Below are 16429 nucleotides of genomic sequence, written 5' to 3'. Positions count from 1 at the left end.
ACACAGACACACATGTGGAGATCATGGAAATTCCAAATCACAGTAACAGGAGAATAGATTTGAACCATGGTCCCTGAAGATGTGAAGCAGAGCCTTAACCACTGAGCTTCCAGTCACCAGAGCACAGAACACCAGACAGATGACCGAGTCATTCTACAATTACAAACTTTATCCAAAGCAGGAGTGGGGAAGCTGCTGCTTCTTCCAGAACTTACTTGTCCAGTATCTACAAACTCCTCCTCATCTACTGGTCACCAAATCATCACAGGCAACACACACACACACACACACACGCACGCACGCACGCACGCACGCACACACACACACACACACACACACACACACCTACCTATAAATAATTATTTATATCATTCATTAGACAATAATATGTTTCTAGCATGTGGGAGGAAAACAAACACAGCATCAGGCAAAAAATGCATATAGTCATAGAATTAAAATAAAGTAACCAAATACGCAAACACACAAAGACAACAAAACAGCTAAAAGACCTGAAATAGTTTATTAAAATAAGGGAAAACATTCTGGACATTAAAATGTCTACAGTAAAAAGTAGGCTGTACTATGTAACATAAGATATAAGACACACTAAAATACTTAGAGTTACTTGCCAATATATTTTATGCAAGACAAAATCCTAAACTGGGTATTTTAAGCCTAGTAATGTATTATTTGGAAGGTGAATTAAAAAAAAAGATATATGTATATGTGGATCTACTTTACTTGACCTAAATCTCATTTAACTGACACCTGTTTGACTGACACCCAACTGACCTAAATTTCAATTGACTGACAACTCATTTCATTGACTCCTATTTCACTGACAGCTGACAATGCTGAATTTCAACATGCTAAATCTTAAACCATAGTCAAGCACACTTAGAACACCAGTAACTAACCCTTTCCAGAACTTAAAAACTACTTACTTAACCTCTTAACGGAAACGGTACAATGTACAACCAAACTAGGTGGTGGGCTACCCCCCGCACACCCCCCAATGTGGAGGGCTATGCCCCCCTAATTATATATACTAACTCCAGGATCGCACTACAGTGGGGAAAAGGACATATATCTTTAATCAGCCTTACAGTACTCTACATGCTGCCACTACTGCTGGGAACACACAAAACATTTGCCATATTACTTTGTCCCATTCGATTCTCAGCTAAAGCATCTTCTGTCTGAAGACATGCGTGAATGGGCGTACCTTCGTTGAAGATTGTGCATCAGGGCTGGCAACTCGGCATGTAAAAATCTACTGCCAATCGTTAGTGGACCAGAGTTCCGCTGTGGCGACCCCTAACCGGGAAAAGCCGAAAGACATAACAACTTTAGATACTTTCCATAAAAAAGTAAAGAGACAAATCCACATTTAAAAACACTACAACACTACTTTATACATGACTATCGGAATTCTAACAGAACATACTGTAAGTTACAGTAATTCTTTTTATCACAAGCAAGTCACAGGTGAAGGAAACCCACAACAAGTCTATGTCTTAAATGTCGGTGAAATGGGAGTCAGTCAAATGAGTTGTCAGTCAAATTAAATTTAGGTCAACTGGGTGTCGGTTAAATGGGTGTCAGTCAGATGAGTTTTAGGTCAAGTGAAGTAGACCCGTATGTGTGTGTGTGTGTGTGTGTGTGTGTGTGTGTGTGTGTGTGTGTGTGTGTGTGTGTGTGTGTGTGCGTGTGTGTGTCTCTGTGTGTGTATTATTGAACAGCATTCAGTGATCTGGTGATCTGTAAAATATTTTGCTAAATTCATTTATTGGATTCACTTTATAATTTCAAAATAGTGAAATACCGAATTTCAGTATTTTGAAATCATAAAGTCGAACGTCCATAATCCCAACAGCACACAATCGCAAAACACACAATCATGAACACATACAACACCACACTCCCCACTTATATATACTAACTCTGAGATCGCACAGACACAAAAAGGAAACACACACCCACACATTTCACAGTCCCTCGTCACACACAAAAATCACACATATACATACATCCACACATTCAAACACACTCAAACTCCCACACAAAACCCTTATAAAACACTCACTTACCTTCAATTGTACCTACATCCATACACGATACACTCCCAACACCGCACACCATATATCGTAAGCCATAACTGTGAATCCGGATATTTGATGTCGCGATTATGCACTTTTTGCGATTTTCAGTTTTTGACTTTATGATTTTGAAATACTGAAATTCCGTATTCCAATGTTTCGAAATTATAAAGTGAACCCTATATATATATATATATATATATATATATATATATATATATATATATATATATAAAACTATAAATCTGTATATTCATTCTTCCATCCTGAACACAGAATTCTGCAAACATTCTTCAACATTTCCTCTGAGGACATGAACAAAGGCAATTAGAAAGTGGCTGGCAAGGATAATAAGCAAAAAAGCACAAAGACAAAGCTGCCTATTGTAATTTCAAGACTAGTATGAGCAAGTCCTGGAATTATGCAAAAAAATGTAGGAGAGCAGTCAAATGTTGAACATCACTTTCTCATTTTGAACTTTTTTTGCAGGGAGTAAACCTCCTGCATCCCCAATGTGGGGGTGAAGTCACCTTATACCTCCTGAACTTATTTAAACCAACTTTGAGATTGCTCTACCTTGGAAAAAAGGAATATTCTCCGAAATGGCAATCTCAGACTTAATATATGTGAGGACCACATTTTCAATCATTCGGTCTTGCTATTCTATGAATGAGTCTTAGAATATCAATTGGCTACCAAAGAAGTGCGTGTGTGTGTGTGTGTGTGTGTGTGTGTGTGTGTGTGTGTGTGTGTGTGTGTCTCTCTCTCTCTGTGTGTATTATTGAACAGCATTCAGTGATCTGGTGATCTGTAAAATATTTTGCTAAATTCATTTATTGGATTTAAAGGCCACCCTCCTCTCCAAACGTAAACATAATTAGTTGTTAGTTATTAGCAATGCTGCAGTGTCATTAGGCCATTGTGGTAAGAAAACAAAGTCAGAAGTGAATATTAAAGTGAGAATTGCGCTTTGGCAATACATTCATAGCAGCAATATTGAAAGGGCAAAATATTATATGAGTAATGCAACACGACAGGCTGAGTAGCAGAGTGATTATAACAATACATAATATTTTAAATCAGAAAGACCTGAAGTAAATGCAGAAGAGAACTCATACTCATGTTTAAGATTATATAGGATTGGAAGCATTTCTGATTTTTAAAACAGATTCTTAACTTCTGCCTGAAAATATACTGCTAAGTAGCATGATAAGCTCAAAGTAGGAAAAGAAGTATAGGAAAGCAAACTCCTTGCCCTCTTTTCAAAAGTTAGAAAGCAGAGGGTGGAATTCAGTAAGCCCTACACGATATGTTTTTTCAAGTATGCATTGCGATGCGATGCACACATTTAGATTCAGTAAGCTCTGCTTAGAAACATGTAAGCATGTGCAAACAAGAAAAATTCTGTCTAATGCAAATTACCTTATAAGCAGGTGACTTTATGCAAATGACCCAGGTGGAGCGATCTAACAACCATAAATGCATCTGTGTAGAGCCTGTGTCCATGTCCATAGTGTACATGGTAATTTTCCATGTACAGGAGTGCCCATGGAAAGAAGGTGATATAAAAGTCCATAAATAGAGACATAACTCCCCTGAAGTGGTTCAATCACATACATTGATGTGTGAAAAATGCACTGTTGATGTCTAAACATGCAAGGGAATATATAAAAATATTTTTTTAATGATTTTGGAATGTTTGCATTGTGCACTGTAGTGTGCATACATGCCTAATTGAAAAATAAAAAAGGGGAAAAAAAGTATTTTATAATACTTGTCAGAAATGTATTATAGGGGGTTGCATCAGGTCTGTACAATGGTGAATTGGTGCTGTTGCCTAGGTCATACAGCTATGAATTGTATAGTTATCAGGCTGTCAGCATGGATATGTTTGAAATGAGGTGAATTTGTTGAATCAGTAAAGGGAGAAGCCATGTCCACAGATCCCTTCCATGTAGGCTCCTACACCATGTTGATATTACCACTAGATGTAAATGCCAGCAGGGGTGTGTGTCACATTACATTTAACACCCAGTGCATTTGTTTGCGCAGCACTCCACATAGCTGAGCATCTTCATGCAAAGCTTAATGTGCACACATGGCAGACTAGTCACATGATAGTGATGATTCTTTAGAAGTGAATAAGCTATGCTGAGTAGAGTGGAGCACAGCAGCATGACACACATGAAAGTAGAGCCATTAAATAATTTTAATTACAATTTTGGCAGGTGAAATGTATAATAAGTAGCCAATCACACATGGTAGACCTACAGAAGACCTGTATAAAGTATGCATACACCCTACAGTCTGTTTTTCCCTCAGTACTCTGAAGCATTGGAGTACTGACTTGGAAATTTTAACTGATGAGATAATGCTAGGGGCTGCTGCAGCCATACTGCATCTGCATGTACTAGAGGCTGAAGTCAATACTGCTGGTGCTCCTAAAAGTGGGCCTAGGCTGAGAAGGAGAACAGTGTTCAGGCCCAAGATACCTTCCAGGAGCTACATAAGCTGGAGATTGCAGAGGTTTACAGGATGGACAGGGACGTATTACAAGAGCTCACTGAGCTCTGCCGCCCTCAACTCAGAGCCAGAGCCAACAGAGGGAACCTATTTGAGTGGAATGTATGTGTAGGCCTTAGGATACTAGCTACAGGTACATTTCAAAGACCTACTGGTGACATGATGGGGGTCTCATAAGCATCTGCATCCAGGATACTCCACCAGTTTCTTGATGCTATGCTACGATATGTCAGTGAGCACATATCTTTTCCCATCTCCCCTGAGGTGAGGGCTAGCAATATGCAGCAGTTCTACCATGTAGCACACTGCCCTGAGGTACTGGCTGCCATAGATTGCACCCAAGTACATATCAAAGCTCCACCTGGTGAACAGGGTAGAATCTACGTTAACTGCAAGGGTACCAGTCCATCAATTGCCAGTTCAAGGGCAATGCCCAGGGGATTAACCTGAATATGTGTGCTGGAAACCAGGGCAGTTATCACAACTGCCATATCTGGCAAACATCACAGCTGTACCACATATTTGTTAGGGGGGACATCCCACACGGACATTTCCTGGGGGATGCTGGCTACGCCCTGGAACCGTGGATGATGACACCCATCAAAAATGCACACACACCCACATAAAAGGACCATAATGAGGCACACGCACAAACAAGGAACATAATAGAACATGTGTTTTGGCTGCTGAAGTCATGGTTCCAGTGACTAGATATATCTGGTGGAACCCTGCAGTATTCTTCAACCACATGTGCACATATATTGTCATGGTTCCAGTGCCTAGATATATTGGGTGGAACCCTGCAGTATTCCCCAACTACATGTGCACATGTATTCACAGTATGTGCTATGCTACACAATATGATCTTGTGGAAACAGCTGCAGCAGGACCAGCAAAGGGAAGGAAGGGAAGGGGTACACAGCCCCCAACTACTGTGTCGGTCACCACAGCCACAGTCACAAGAGGACTCAGAGGAGGAATCCCCTGCTTATGTCTCTGTAGGCAGATGTAGGCATGCTCAGTATGCCCTGGCATTGGCTAAGAGGCAACACATAGCACATTTACTAACAACCTAGGGCCCTAGGGACTGACACCTTACTGCTACTCACATACAAAAATTAAAAATGATGACAGGCAACCCACACATCTTGTACCTACTCATGTATTGGTTGTGTACTGCTTGCATCAGAGTCAGACCTGATCTACAGTTGTGTCAGCTGTTGTATTTGTTAAGTCCATATCCTCCACAGTACTCATAACGCTTATTATGATATGGCATTGTATGCATAGATCTGGTACATTATGCAAGTAAATATAGTGAGCTACTTACACAGAAATTCCATTAACATGGGACTATATATACCCATTCCACTACCTTGTTTCTAGGAGTATTCACTTGGCCCCATGCATGGAATACTCATGCAGATTTTCTGCAACAGAGTACTAGTACATCTGTCAAGGGAGATGTTAGACAGTGGGGTGACATGATAGTCAGACTACTGTGTATCCCAGCAGAACAAGTGGTGGTGTTCCACCATCCCCAACACAATGGTGCTCCCTTGAAACTGCTGTAACAGAAACGCAGCAATGGTATAGCAGCAAGCCAGGCAGTCCCAGGACAAAGAAATTGACTATAAATTATCAATATTTTGCTTAGCACAGGAATAACTATATAATAAGCAGCCTGTGTAGCTCAAAGGACTAGAGCAGATAGCTTCTGTGGTGGTGTTTAGGGTTCTAATCTAGACCTATACACTTATTTTGGATGTCAGGTTGCATTACTTTTTGTTTGACAGGCCATCAGTTCTGTGTGTGGTGCAATATTATTAACCTTTGTGACATACTAATTACATCACACAACTGAAGAAAGTCATAGCCAAGTTCAGTGAGGAGCAGCAGTGCAGCAACAGGGACAAATGTCATATTTTATGTGTAACACACAGATCCTGGACTGGAGTACAGGTGGGTGGGGTGTGTGCTGGAGTCAGGTTATAACTAGCAAAGCCCCCACTGGGCATGCTCAAGCACTTAGTTAAGCAGAGTGAAAGTCTTTACCTCCCTAGTCAAAATGACTTGTTATTTATAGATATGTCTACAGATATAGACATATATGTATACATATTCTGTCTATCACTTTCTCACTCTCCATATATATATATATATGTATATATATATATATATATACATATATAAAACTCTTTATCTCTCTCTCTCTCTATATATATATATATATTTATATATTTATATATATATATATATACATATATTTATATTTATATATATATATATACATATATTTATATATATATATATATATATATATATATAGATATATATATATATATATACACATACATCTCTGTCTCCACCCATACATCTACATAACAAATTTATGTATATCGTACACATACACACACATCCATGTATAGATGCTTCCCTGTTATCTACAGATATCTGTTTATATGTCTGTGTGTGTCTGTATTGTCCTACATACCCTGATACTGTTGATTAAAGCAGTATGACACATATATAATGTTGCTCAAAGGATCAATTATAAGGGTTCAACATTAAATAATGAACTTCTTACAGCCCCCTGTGCCTTCTGGATGTCACAACACATACACCAACAGGTGAACAGGTGGTGTTATGTACCAAGTTGCGCATGCATGCATTGACAGGGCACATTGTTTTTGCCCACATGCTTGCCCATCTAAATGCAAACAGCCACATATGGGTAAAATGGCTACTGTCGACACATAGCTAGGATAAACAACAGTTATCTTACTGCAAGACTACTAGATGAAGAGAACAGTTGAGAAGCAATGTCACTCTGCAGCCCACACACACTGTTCAACACAAGCCTAGTTTATGTACTCCACTTGTATATGCCTGCAGTCATGTTTAATATTAGCTTAAGCCATGGTGCATGCTGTAATTACTGTGATCTGTAGTGTGTAATACTGACCAGATAGGGATTCTCATCTCACTCTGGTCCATTTGGTGTGTGCGCTGCATTTTTTGGTCCTTGCAATTGCTGCCAGCCTCCAAATCCTCTCTTCCACAAGGTCTACTGATGTCATGTACCTTAACACTATCAATTACCACAATAATGTCAGGTGCAAGCTGTGGTGTGTGCTGTAAATACTGTGATCAATAGTATGTAACACCAGATGGGTAGGGATTCTCATCTGACTTCAGTCCACATGCTGTATTTGTGTGTGCATCCCACTGCAAAATAAATGTGATAACCGCACTGTGTTACACAGAGGTGGTGTTTTGCAATATTTTGGCTGTCGTAGGTGACATGTGCCTACAAAGTCCTGACCATAACGAGACCTGCTGATATCATCTACCATAACATTGCCTAAAGAGATGATAATAGCACACATGAGGTGTGACATGTGCATCAAGTACTGTGATGTCTAGTGTGTACTGTTTGATAGGTAGGTGTTCTATATAATTACAGCCAGCTTGAATTTTGTATGCTGGACACTGTTCTGTATATATGAATTGAAAGTAGTACTATTCTCAGTGTAGCCAGGTATGTGTGTGCAGATGTTACAGCATTTTATTTCAGTGGTTGGGATCATAGGACCATTGGGACAGTAGTAGCCTAATGTATGTAGGTGACATAAAATTCTAGTCATGTTCTAACCCGTATTTTCACAATCAGCACATATTGCCCCTGTCCAAAAGGGACACTCACAGAAGCTCTGTAGTGACATGACAGTCGTCCATACAATCATACAGATTGCATCTGCGGAAGGCTAATAAGATGCACTGTTTGCCATTAGGATGGGATCTGTTTCAACAGTTTGTGACAGTGTGGTACACATATCTCCCCCACCAGCATGTATTATTAATGTCACATACCAGCTAATGGGATCCAATAACATCCCAGGCTGCAGCCTACATGAACACAGGCTGTAGCTGCAGGACTTTTTGGTGCCCTATTCAAACAAAGCCTGAGTACCAGCTTTGTAACAGCCGAGTGGAGGACAGTCACTGTCATCCCTTTGCACAAAGGTGGGGTGTCCATGGATTCAGCAAATGATAGAACCATCAGCCTAACTAGCCAGATCTGCAAGGCCATGGGATGGAGTATAATGGAACTCATTAACAATGACAATGGCAACCTCCAAACACTCAATCCCACATAGCTTGGTTTCATCAGGGGAGGTCATGCCTTTTAAAGTTGGTCAACTTCTTTGAGACAGTCTCCAAAGCCATGGATGAGAGGACGATGGTGCATGCCACCTACTTTGACCTGTCCCAAGCCTTTGATACTATTCCCCACTCAGGTATAACAAATAAACTCTCTCAACTAAGCATCACTCTGTATGTTACCAGATGGGTAGCAAACTGGCTCACTGATAGATCCCACCTACTCAAAATAGGAGAAGCCACCTCAAGCAGTAGACCCGTAACAAGTGGTGTATGCTAGGGATCAGTCTTGGGGCCTATGTTGTTTGGGATATAGTTTTCTGAGGTGCAGGCCAAAACAAGTAGGCCATGGCTTACCAAGTTTGCAAATGACTGCAAGGTGGCCACTGTCATCAATTTTCCTAGTGATGTAGATATCCTCCAAGTTCGTCTCACCCAAACAAATGCCTAGTTCTAAAAACATGACCTCAGATTGAATGCTAAAAAATGCCACATCATCCCCCTTTGGGGAGAGTGATAGCAGCATAAATTATCACAATAATAACAAGGATCTAAGCACCCAATCAGTCATGAGGGACTTGGAAACCCAGGTTGATAGCAAACTGACTTTTTTATCATCATATTGCCTCCATTGTACAGAAAGCTTTCTACATGGCCCACCTCACTAGGAAGGGTGACTCATCCAGGGACAAGGAGGTCATAACATCGCTGTATTCTTCCCTTATAAAACCAATTATTGAGTACAATGCCCCTTTTGCCGTGTACCTCACAAAGCACATGCAGCAGTTGGTGAGACCACAAAGGTTCTCACTAGGATAATCCAGGGCCTCAAACATCTATCCAAGACAGATAGGCTAAAAGCCATGTCCCTCTACTCAGTCATACAGATACCTCAGAGGTAGCTTTTGGCTGGCATACACAGCAATCTGAGACTCCCCCTTGATGGGACAGCTGCATATACGCAAGTCAAGCTCCACTTGAGTAACCCACACATGTGACTTTATCCTGGTTTGTAACATCAATAGGACTTGTTGGTGAGATAGATTTCTGTCCCAGAGACTCTCCCTTCTGTGGAATAGACTCCCTCTCAATGTAAAGCTGAGTAACTCATTAGCCCATTGTAATGCAACCTGGATAACTGGATGGGGAACAGAAAATACACCCCTGGGATGCCACCTATATCCATGCTGGACAGGGACATTGGGTGATAACATGTTGGAACACAGGCTAAATTCTTGGGCAGGCTTGTAAGGGCATCAGGGCCAATAGCCTAGTAACTTCCTATGATCCTATGTCCTTACAGTGGGTAATACCTGTGCCATTGCATTCACAGAGATGCAGAATGCCCAATACAGCAGAGTTACACAATGCCCTGTATGGAAGGAAGAGATCACTTCTGAGTGATTTATATGACGCAAGCTATAATGACAGTAGCTGCACACAATCCCCATAGGTCAGATACTTGGGACTTGAAGTTTTCTTGTGAGGAAAGTTTGTGTTGCATCCAATTGCTGGTGGTGCTTGCAAATGTACATGATGAAATGTCCATTGCAGTGAAATATTTGCATGTTGAGGGAAGAGCATCAGAGGTTATAAACATATATTTATCGAGTGACAATGCCCTCACTAATGACATGATCAGGATACACCACCCATCTTACCCCTGTGGAGATATGGTGATCCATGGTAAAGTAGGTGTAAACCTGTGTGGCCAGGCCTGTGTGTCCATGTATATCATAGGTTCATAGGTAGGTACTAGGCTATCTGCCCGAAGGCATTTATAACCCTAGCCAGAATGTGTTGGCTTTCGCTACCCCCTTAGATTAGTTCCCTGTGCCTCTGTCCAGCAGAGCCACTGAAGTGATCCCCGGGGTAAACTTTCTGTTTCCCATCTACTCATCAAGGTTTCCTTTGAAGAGTGTTAGTGAGGAGCTCTGCCTAATGTAGATTGGGATCTTGTTCTAAAGCTTGGGAAGTCTCTGGGAAAGGAATCTATCCCTCCAGCACGTCCTATTTATTGTTGTGGTGAGGTTTAGATCCCTAGAGCATGTGGCTCGAGGGGATAAGGTTTTCTTTAGGTGGAGCATGTCCATCAATTCTGGGTTGGACATGGCCTTGTATGTCAGGCAGAGATCACCTCTGGGTAGGCAGTATGGAACCGAGTACAGCTGGAGTTTCTTCAGTCGAGATGCATAGGGCATCTGTTTGAGGCCAGTGATCCTCTTGATGAGGTACTTCTGTGGTCTTTCCAGCTATTGCAGGTGTCTTGTAAGGTACATCCTAAATGGGGCATTGTACTCTATGATGGGTCTGATGAGTGATGAGTAGAGGGGCACAATGACCTCTTTTGATCTGGATGCAAACCCTTTTCTGATTAGGTGGGCCAAGTAGAAGGATTTTCTAACCACTTTGGCAATGTGATTATCAAAGGTGAGATTACTATCTACTTGGGTCCCCAGATCCCTTATTACATCTTTCATATTTAGGGGACTACCACCTATGTGGTAATTTGTGGGTACTTTTTTTCCAAAGGGGAAAACTATGCACTTTTTGGCATTTAGCTTGAGGCCATGATTTTGACACCAGGTATCCATCTCAGTGAAACCCTTTTGGATGATGTCTGTGTCAGCCAGAAAGTCAATTATAGCCCCTAGTTTGCAGTCTTCTGCAAACTTGGTCAGCCATAATCCTCCTGTGCTTGCCAGTACCTCTGAGAAGTATATGCTGAACAGGAGGGGTCCTAGGACTGAGCCCTGGGGAATGCCACTTGTAACCAGTTTAGAGTCACACCTTGCTCCAGCAACTCTCAACATGTGGGTTCGGCTCATGAGCCAGCTGGCAACCCATCTTGTGACATAGAGGTTTATGTTCAGGCTGGTGAGCGTGTCTATAATACCAGAATGGGGAATGGTGTCAAAGGCCTTAGTGAGGTCTAGGTAGGCTGTGTGTACCACCTTTCCGTCATCTATAGCCTTGGCAACTGTGTCAAAGAAGTCCACCAGATTTAGGAGGCAAGCTCTGCCCTTAACAAAGCTGAACTGAGTAGGGTCCAAAGTTTGGAGGTCCCCAATGTCTCTGTTAATGAGTTCCATTATGATGCGCTCCATAGTCTTGCAGACCAATCTAGTCAGGCTTATAGGGTGATAGTTCCTGGGGTCTGTTGTGGCTCCACCTTTTTGGAGTGGAATAACCGTTGCTGTGTGCCACTCTATGGGTATGTAGCCTGTGGAGAGGCTGAGTTTGAACAGTGTGTTTAGCTGAGGGGTTAGTTCGTCTTTGAACTCATGTAGGATGCTGCCTGGGACACTGTCCGGTCCTATTGATGCTGTGTTTTTGGCTTTGGAGAGGGCTGTTTTAACCTGAGTGTCTGTGATTTCAGGGACTCTACATTCTTCTGGTATGGTTATGGGCCCTTTTGGGGGTGAGAGGGGGTGAAGTTTGCACTGAACCTGTCTGCCAGGATGTTGACGATATCAGTCGGTTCAGTGTATTTTGTGCCATTCTGCACTAACTCCGAGCACATCTGAGGATTGCTACTTAGATTCTTGACATAGCTAAAGAATGCCTTGTGGTTATCTTTGGAGTCCTTGGCAATTTTTCTTTCAAAGCTAAGGCGAGCTTTGGACTCCAAAGCAGGATGATTTTATGAGGAATTGTAGTTTCTTGCTGATATTGATCAGGGATGTCTTCCCTTCTTGGGATTTTACTCTTTTCTGTACTAATTTCCTCCTTCTATTGTATAGCTTGTTTATGGCAGGAGTCCACCAGACCAGTTTCCTTTTCTTGGAGGAGTGAGTCTTGGCTTTGCTTGGGATGGCATGATCCATGCATTCTTGTAGGTGCCCATAGAATGCATTAGTAAAGGATTTTGCAGCTTGGACAGCATTATCCTTCAGCATGGGGGCTTTGAAACTTTCCACCTCGGTCTTAAGTTACGTGAAGTTTGCTTTTGAAAAGTTTTTCACGGTGGTTTTCTTGTCTGGGGGTGGGGCTGGAATGTGGATATCCAAAGTGATTTGTTTATGGTCAGATCTAACCAGTGAGAGGTTGACCTCTTGTGTGGAACACCGGTCGACCCTGTTGGTGATGACCAAATCCAATATGTTGTCACCTTTGGTGGGAGTGTTGACCAGTTGAACCAAGGTGTTTGAGTTTATAAATTCTAGGAAATGTTGGGAAAGGAAGTTAATACTTGAGTAGTTCTCCCAGTTAATGTTTGGGTAACTGAAATCACCCAATATTAGGGTGTTTGGTAGGACCTTTATGTTTCCAGTGTTTCCAGAAACATGGAATGGGGGTCCTGGGACATGGTAGGTGATCTGTAGCAAGCTACAATTTTAATTTCAGTTTTTCCCAATGTTAGTTGCATGTGGATGATCTCTGAAGCATCATGCTGTGCCACTAACCCGGAGGTGTGGGTATCCTTGATGAATATGGATACGCCCCCGCCTTTTGTATTTCGGTTTGGGTTCTGTGGCCGAAATGTATGGTATGTGTTGTAGCCTGGTAGTGCTGGGGTGATCTCTGCAGCCTTAAACCAGGTATCTGTTACTGCACATATATCAATTTTCTCCATACTGAGGAGTGACTCGAGTGCATGCATTTTAAGGTTTAGACTTCTGGCATTGAGTAGCATTACCCTCAGTTTTTTGTTACTTGTGCTATTTACGGTGGTGGGTTTGTCTTTTGAGCCTTGTCTAAAAAAGGCACTATGGGGTGGCAAGAGCCTTAGCCAGTATTCAAAAGCCTAAGGGTGACAGGTGCAAGCCATCTCTAATGAAGCAGCGTGGCTTGTTGAGCATGTCATCCCAGGTGGACAGACACTGGATCCCTTTTGAATGACAACAGAAACTTAGCCAATTGTTGAAATCGAGAATTTTTTTCTTTATACCATGGTATCATTCTTGGTGAGGGCAGGATGCTACTCAGGGTCAGGGTCATACTGGCCTGGGCTACATGATCAGAGAGCTCTTCCATGTCTCTTTTCATATAGTCCAGGGAGGTACGGCTCAGGTACTCACACCAACATGGACAATGACAGAGTCATATTTGTACTTGTTCTGGAGTGACCTGAGTGCTTGTGTTATGTGGTAGATCCTGGCACCCAACAGGCAGCTAACAGTAACCTTCTCCTTATTCAGCCTAGTGAGTGGGATGTCAGTGTGCCTGAGTATGTACATCAGATGTGGCTAATGAAGTTCTACTTACCAGGAACATCACTGTTACTGATGGAAATGATACCATGTACACACTTGCACTGAGTTATGGCCATGAGTATGTGAACAAGTATATGCTCATGAAGACCCTCTTGTAGGAGAGTGACATAACAGGGAAATTGTATGACTGTTCCCAGTTTGTTGTGCCATGAGGTGATTCTTGTCATCCTGTCAGCTGCAGCCAAGTTTATGCAGTTGTACAGGTGGCATACCTTGCAGTGAAGATGTGGATGTCCATGCAAGCACAGATAACTTGTTCAACTCTGTGGTCGTTACTCTGGCCTTGCGCCTTGCTAGTCTTCACTGCCTGTCAGGCTACCAGACAGCACACAGGATGCTATGTGACATGATGTGGGAACACAGACATGTGTTCCTGTTACATAAATATACAGTCTGCATACATAGGACAAGTGTAGGTATGCACACTTTGGCCAAAGGGTCCCACCCCTCTGTAGTATGCCTCATATCCATGGCATGCAGACATGCATCATGAAGTTGATGATGGTCAGGTTGTGTGAACTGCTGTGACATTCTGACCTGACAGGGATCACTCCCACTATGGTGTTTGCCCTAGCAACCTTGCACGTGTATGTCACCAGACATTGTACATCATAGTGTGGCACTGCAGCTGTGCTCCAGCTCACCATTCACACAATACCCTACTGAAACTCAAGAACCCTGGAATACTAGGCATAATGCATGCCACACTGTCATGATTGCTCTAATTGCTACTCAAGGCATGTACTGGTAAAGGGTATGTCAAGGCTATAGAGCCTTGTATGAAGTGGGACAACTATGTGGATGAGCAAACAAGCTGTGTCCTGCACCTCATGTGGAGTTTGGTACTAACATTTTGCTTTTGGGGTGAGATGAGGTGTTGGGGCATGGTATCCCAGGAGAGAGTGTTTGTGCTGAGACATGTAGCAGCCAGGCACCAGCAATTCAGGGGACCCCCCCCCTTCTCAACATTCCTCACAAAGTAATTGTGTAAGTGCAGTACATGCAATGCTTGAGTATTGAGCAGCTCCAGGATAACTGTGTGAACAGTGCCCTTTTACCTTCCCCAGGGTATATGTATGAATCTCCCCATACTGCTTGCCTATGGTCTCTACAGATACAGGCATGTATTACCTTCTTGGACACCATGCTGGAATAAAAGTCAATACATAGTTGCACAAAGGCAAGCAGCATGCATTGACAGCTGGTGTCTCCAGATGACTCAGTAGTGTTACATTTACAGCCATGAAAACACTTATCATGGAAATGATCAATAATGATGTAGTAGACCTGCAGACACTGCCCCAAATGCATTTTGTGTTGTTAAAGGTCAGATCATGCCTACCGTAAGCTCTGTACCAAATTTATTCTTACAGACTGTGATATATGACAGGAAAATGATCACCCCGCCTACCATGGCCCAAAAATGCATTCATCAAAATTAGGCTATTAAGCATTGTGGACACACTGTGGAGGTGCTTTGCAAACTTGCATGTCATCTGTTGTACAGGCAAGTGTCTGACGGTCATTATCTGGGAAGATCATTTTTTGTAGGCCAGAGCATCAATGAGACCAGTCACCAGTGGACTATCCACACACATCATTCCTGGGACTACCCCTCCTAGCCATTCCCTTCTCTGCAGTCACAGCCACTGTCATTGACATCAGACTGGCTATATTTGCAGATGATTGCAAATAAGGGACTGTCAATATTTCATACACAGACCCGACAGTTACCCAGGATGGGGTAACACAGACATTTAGTTGCAGTCAGAGCCATTTCCAAATACTACATGTCAAGGTATGCACAATACTTTACTTTTGGCAGTCAGCCACCCCCTGCACAATATTGTATTGCCTGCTCACTTCCAACAGTTGACACAGTAGGTAGGGACCTATGGACATAGAGAGAGATGTAGCCTTCAACAGGCATATCTGACACCTGTAACAGCCAGAGAGGTCTCACATTAACCCAATACACAGTGTACATAACATGTCCAATGCAGACTGTGAAAAGGCTGAACTTGTGTACTCTGTCCACTACATGCTTTGGATGGGAGGTGCATGGCTTCCATACAGGGAGCTGTCAGGTCCCACTGTGTACTACCTGCACATCCAAGAAAGGGCTAGTACAGGACATACCTGTTGTACACAGCTGCACCTTGAATGTGGTATAAATAGGCTATGCTGGGGAGACAGATATGTAACCATGACATTACACATTACATGTAACAGGTTCCCCATCCATGTGAACCACACTTCTGCTGTAACGCACATCATGTGTAAGTAACACAATGGGATGCAGAGCAAAGCAATCATAACTGGATAAGGACAAATGTCTGTAATGGACACAGGGTTGTAGATGGTGCATCTCCTACACCATAGCTTGTAGATGTGTCAGCTCCCAGAACCCTGCTTACACTTATCAAG

This window comes from Protopterus annectens, chromosome 11.part0, assembly GCF_019279795.1.
Source record: "Protopterus annectens isolate FY-2018-M chromosome 11.part0, PAN1.0, whole genome shotgun sequence".
Taxonomy (NCBI): Eukaryota; Metazoa; Chordata; order Ceratodontiformes; family Protopteridae; genus Protopterus; species Protopterus annectens.
This window is presented reverse-complemented; position numbering follows the sequence as displayed.